General features: G+C 45.7%; 1 long non-coding RNA gene across 2 annotated transcripts; it reads right to left on the minus strand.

Moving 5' to 3' along the window:
- Positions 1-2426: 2426 nt before the first annotated feature.
- On the minus strand, positions 2427-5843 carry LOC123097437 (uncharacterized). 2 transcript variants are annotated; one of them, XR_006447191.1, is made up of 2 exons: positions 5678-5843; positions 2427-5601 (listed from the first exon to the last, which is right to left on the minus strand). It is a non-coding gene; the product is annotated as an uncharacterized lncRNA (long non-coding RNA). The 2 variants fall into 2 exon arrangements; XR_006447190.1 differs by having other exon boundaries at positions 2427-5619.
- Between the last annotated feature and the right edge of the window lie 294 nt (positions 5844-6137).

Below are 6137 nucleotides of genomic sequence, written 5' to 3' on the forward strand. Positions count from 1 at the left end.
ACGGATATAGCAGCACCAGGAAGGAAGCATGTGGAGTGGTGTAGCGGCAATGGCGGGATGCTCGTGCCGCTTACGAGAACGAGCATGTCGGGGGGAAACGACACGTACGGGATCACGAGGAATCCCTTTTGCTACGGTTGGCGGGCGCGGGGCTGTGGAAAGAGCGGGATTGAGAGATCAACGCAGGGGGATTATCCAGGTTCGGGCCGCAAGTGATGCGTAATGCCCTACTCCTGCTAGTTTATGTTTATCTGGTGTTCTTGGACTAGCTACAAGGCGTGCAGGGTCCAAAAAGTCCAAATTCTTCCTCAGTACGCCGCGGGCCTCCTTTTATAGTCAAAAGGGGCTGCCACAGTGGCACACAGGAGGTGGAAAGTTATACAGTAGTCGAGTCTATCTCCTGGTACCGTAGGACAAACGCATTTAATGCGCTGCCGACGTGCCCTTCTTGCTTTATGGGGGACGGCAAGGAAGCTCGTCCCAGCTGTCGCCGCCTCGCCTGGCTTCGACGCGTGTCCGAGCTGATGAGGGGTGTAGTGCCACGCTGGCTGGCTGCTGAGTTGGCACGGTGGCAGAGTCTTCATGAAGATCTGCATGCCACCACGCAGGTGCTTGCTGAGTTGGCCTAAAGGCCGCACGTCACCACGCAGGTGCTTGCCTAGTTGGTGGGCTGGCAGCTGCATGGAAACGGTGGTGGAGTCTTGGCTGGTGTGGGCCTGGCTGCGGCCCCGCGGATGTCTTCGGCAAGGGTCTTGCCGCGGCGTCGTGGGCGTCCCCGGCAAGGGTCTTGCCGGGGGGTCTCGTGGGTATCCTCGGCAAGGATCTCGCCGAGGATCTCCGTCTTCTGATTCTCATCTAGTCTTGCATCTTTTGGTCTTCACAAAGATCTGCATGCCATCATGGAGGCGCCTCCCGAGCTTTGGTTCCAATGTGGTTGAGGGCGTCGGAACTCTCAGGCTCAAGGGTGGCGGCCCTGCTGGCGTTGGGCAAGTTGCTCCGGCAAGGTTCTTGCCGGTGCTGTGGAGGCCGCCCCGGCAAGGGCCTTGTCGGGGGAGTCCACCTTGCCCTTGTGCTCTTTGTGTTTCTGGCTTGGCGTTGCTCTGGTCGTCTTGTGCCTTTGCTTCCTCTGCCCCGCCAAGCGTGGCCAGGGGCGTGGGGCAGCGACTGCCCGCGCACAAGTAAAGGGATAAAAAGGGACCCCTACTTTTGTACACTGACAGAGCACAACCACAACCATGTGCAGCTGCTCCATCTGTCGATGCTTGCGTGCAATCAGAAGCTTGACTAAAGCCGTGCCAATGCCAGAAGAAGATAGAAGAATTCTAAATCCTAATGCCATGGATGGACCATGGCATTCAGTTGGACTTTGGTTATTCAGTCTAACAAGATCTGGATAGAACTGAAATTTGTAACGGGAAGACAGATTTCACCATCGTGTTATCCTGGTAGCAAAGTGTCTTGTTCAGTGTATCTCAGAAACAATATGTTGCTTTCTTGGTCTTGGATTCATGCTCTGCAGTTTCCTCCGGTGTTCTACACAACAAGTTGTCTACCGGACCACATTGTGTGTTCTACTCATTAGCTGTAGACCACACAAAAAATTTCCTGAGCGTTGTTGCCAAGACATAAAAATGACATGACTACATCGGTGTAACAATGAACAAAGATGATCCGAGTTTACATAAAAATTACAGACACAATAAATTTGATTCATTGCTTGACAAAGTAGCACGTACAGATTCAATCTATAGAGAAAACTAAGTTCCTCTCGTCCTTCTCGAGATGGGCAGTGGTTCAACCATGACAAACTGCGGACACTGGATTTCGAATTAGAGGTTACAAAACCACATCGGATGACTATACAGTTTTTGCTGTATTTCCAGTTAGCCTTTACAACATCCACGTCTGGATGACCCTACAGTTTCAGCAAAGGTTATTGAAAAGGTTCCAGGGCCTGGACAATAGTTACATGTACACATATATTGCAGCTCCTCGTGACTTCTCTGTCGTGTTTCTTTATGGGAGATGCATGAAAAAAATGTAAGCTGAGAAGAGAAGCATTAGTTTGAAAGGTAATCTTCATAATCCATCAGCCACATGTTACAAGGAACTACATAAATATTAGAAGAAAAATAAATAAATATTAGACCGAAATAAATAGACGATTATCTATGGCAGTTGTAAAAAGTTCCCAAGGACAAAGAAAGTAATCATATTTCAATAGATAGCTCTGAAAAATTCAAAGAATGTGTTAACAATGAACAACAACACCGACGATTCCCTAAGCACTTGACGACAACAATAGATACCTCCGTAATACACATTCAACTGCTGTATGTTTTGTACTTTTTATAGGTGCGTATTTTGTACTCTTAGAAGTTTCTTCACTGGCCTTCTCAATGTACTGTGAGGTGACAAAACACTCATGCAAGCAGAATAATATTTCCTGTTCAATCCTACTAATACAACTCGATGCTTTACAAAATTCCAATATCGTAGAGATACCACTTGACGACATCAATAGGAAGGTCTATCATCCGTAACACTTATTCAACTGTATCATAGCTACACTACCAATGACTATCTGAATGCTACCAAAACACTCATGTCCCCGAGATACATAATTGTTCTACAAGGGGAAACTTTTTTCCTATAGAAGTTGCAAATAATAAATTGATCAACAATATTAGGCATATAATTACACATTCTAAAAAGGAATACTACCTAACTTGAAAGCTGATTACTGTCGAACTTGATCTTCAAGCAGCTTAATTTGCAGGTGACCAGAAATTTTACATCAACTTATCTATTTAGCAATCTCTCCAGCGACTGGAACATTATTATCCATGGGCTGTAAGCCTGTAACCAACATAGTATCCTATTAATAGTACTGTACCCTTTAGGTTCACTTTTCTTCTAACCAAAACATGAATATTTATTCTGGTTATTAAAGACGAAGACATTGCTCTGTAATTCTCTATCCCTCATACATTAACCGTCATCCGTTTGAACAGATACCTGAAAAACAGAATATTTTCAGTTCTTAGAAGTATACGAACAAAATACCACCAACAAAGAAGCACATATAACACTTAGGGCCCGTTCGGAAGCTCTCTCGCTTCCCAAGTGGCCAGCTTCTCAGCCAGCCAGCTTCTCACGGGAGGTGATAAGCGTTCGGCAGCAGCGGCAGATTCTGCTCCGTCAACATGGGCCAGAGAGGAGAGGACCCCACAGTCAGATCACCCTGCGAGGACGCTGGTTCGCTCCGCTCATATCGAATCGTTACACATGCCACTTCGGAAGGGCATTGGGATATAATAAAGAGCAACTTCTGCTCCTGGTTTTCGTGAAGCTGGGCTGGAGTAGCTCCAGAAAATTGCACTGCGTCCGGAATTGCTCCGCGGAGCAGGCTTCTTGAAGCATCCGGCATTCGGCCAGCTCCCCGCCCGCTTTCGGAGAAGCGCGGAGCCGGAGCGCTTCCGAACAGGCCCTTAAAAGGATTAGCAGGCTTCGGTATCCTAAACTGGAAACAATGTCAAAATCAAAGATATCATAGAGGGATTTTGGATGTACAAAATTTATCGGAATCACATGAATCCATAACACGCTGCCTCCACGGTATGAATCAAAAATATAGAGAGAAATAAGATAAACAGGCCAAACTCTGTAATCACTGTTTCAATGCACACTAAACCGTGTCTTTTATCAAGTTGTGTGAGGTACAACACTGGAAGTCATCATATTGAACTAGACATTGTCTGGCACCAAAGAGTCATTAAAATGAAACACATAATTGACCAGGCACACATAATTGTAAGGCAAAATGCCAAAACCGCCAAGCAAATAGATGAATCAATATCAAATGGAAGTATGGAACTAAATAAACTCACATCTCTATTCTAGTGGTATAGTGGTAAAAAATTACGAGGAAGAAGAAATTAACAATATTTGAATGGATTGCTCTGTAAGATAGGAAAATAGGTTAAATGTGAACAAAGTCAACGTCTTCCAGTATATAAGATTCGAAAGCAAAAATGATTGTGTGGATCTTCTTTACAGTACCATGGGGAAGGAATAAATTAAATTGATGGAGTCTAGCTAGAATTGCATGATTACTTGCCAAAAAAAGTACATTCCAATATGATTTATGCTACAGAAAACAAACAACCTGAATGAAAAATGAAAAATTATTGTTATAGAAGATTTTTTCCTGGACTAAGGGCGGGTTAAAAAAATCAGCAAAGTTTGACAGGCTAGATGAGGGTCAGGGTCCACCTCATGGTAACTAAAATAAATCCAACTCAGCTTGCATGAATATTGACAAGCTAGGAGATGGTCCGTGTATACCAACTAATGTTTCCAACCAGCCACATACAAAACTCTAGCATACCGTATGGATTCAGCCACGTTCACGAGCTAATGTACGAATTCTGAGAGACAAGGTAAGAGATATGGGCCCAACAAAAAATAGGAGCATGTACAAGAAATACATATTCCAAACTTGCATGCGACATCGATTGCATCGCTTGTTTACATCGACGTAAAATAGGAGCACATCCAGCTATATCCTTCTGTTTAGTGTGTATCAACAGATCAAAACTAGAAATAAATAGGTGCTTAACCATTTATCATTCGCCTTAAGCTCGGTGTAAAAATGTGAGAAGCAAACCTGAGAAAGTTTAGTGTACTACAGGTTTATGTCGTGCTTTCACAGAAGGTTAGTGCTTCTATGAATTGGATAAGGAAAACCATATTCTGCATCTTGCCATTCGCTAGTTGCTACCATGTCTCACTAGAGAGTTCTGCAGCCTCACTGTAGTGTTCAGGACAAGTCAACGTTTAAGAAAAGACACATTTATGTCCTTTAGCAAGATTCTTGAATCAAAAAGTTTAAATTTCAATCTATTCAGAGGTAAGATCAGCCCCGATGACAGTGTTTGGCGGACTGGAAACCTAACAAAACAGTATAGGGAGTTAGTGAGATTGTGCATTAAGATAAAACTAACTTGGGCTTGAATGATTTGTACTCCCACCGTCCCAAAATGTAAGACGCTTTTTGACACTATCATAGTATCAAAAAACGTCTTACATTTCGGGACGGAGGGAGTACTTCTTATTGGGGAGTGATTTCTTTGTTGCTCGCAGCATTCGTCTTGTTCTTTCAAATTTTCTTGTGTTTTACCCTTTATGGTTTCCTTTTGTGCCTTCTTCTACAACAAAGCAGATTCAACATAATTAATGGAATGACCATCCTAAATATAGAAGCAGCATCCCAACTCCAATCTAAGTGAAAACGGTTGGCCATGGCTCTTTGTTTTTTGTACTAGTGGAGCTCCAGGGAAGAAAGAAGGAACAATTCATCCAAAACAGAGAGGAAAATAGGAAACAGGGCTATCACCTTTGGCTGGAGCGAGGAAGATACTAATGTTGTTCCTCCTCATCGTTGAGCTTCTCCTCTCCTTCTCCTCCTGCATGATTTCCACCTCCTTCAAATGATCCCACAATCGAGCGAAGGTCTACCCCATCACCCCCTCAAACACGCAAGCTCCCCTCTTTTCTTTCATCTCCTTTCTTGGTCTACTTCCTCTTTCTTTGTCCATCCTCAAAAAAACAAGAACCCTAACCCTAAAAATTCAGAAATTCATGGAGGAAAGGGGAAGGAATAAGAGGAGGGTACCTTAACGGTGAGAAGACCTCCGACGGCGGACAGGGACGCCGGAGAAGGTTGTTGCCGTCGCCGAGCTCGCACTGTATATATCGCCGCACTGCCCAATTCGCCTCCTGATCGCTACCCCATGAAGAGGGAAAGGGGGGAGTACTCCACGTACGAGAGGTGAGTAGCCCTTGTCTCCGGGTCGTCCCTCCGGCACCATCACCGTATACCTGGCCAAACGGGCCGGTTCTGGCGGGCCGGCACGATAGCCCGTGTGCCTGGCCCGTCACGGGCCGGCACGGCACGAGGCTATGTGGGCCGTGCCTGGCACGCGGCCCTGCTTGGGCTGTGCCTGGGCTGCTATGCCTGGCACGCGTGCCAGCCCGGCACGGCACGCCCAGTAACAGGCCGGCACGGGCACGACCCAGCCCGGCACGGCACGGGAGCACGTGAGCGAGGGAGGGATCCGTTGGACGCTTCGATC

Source organism: Triticum aestivum, chromosome 4D (assembly GCF_018294505.1).
Source record: "Triticum aestivum cultivar Chinese Spring chromosome 4D, IWGSC CS RefSeq v2.1, whole genome shotgun sequence".
Classification (NCBI taxonomy): domain Eukaryota; kingdom Viridiplantae; phylum Streptophyta; class Magnoliopsida; order Poales; family Poaceae; genus Triticum; species Triticum aestivum.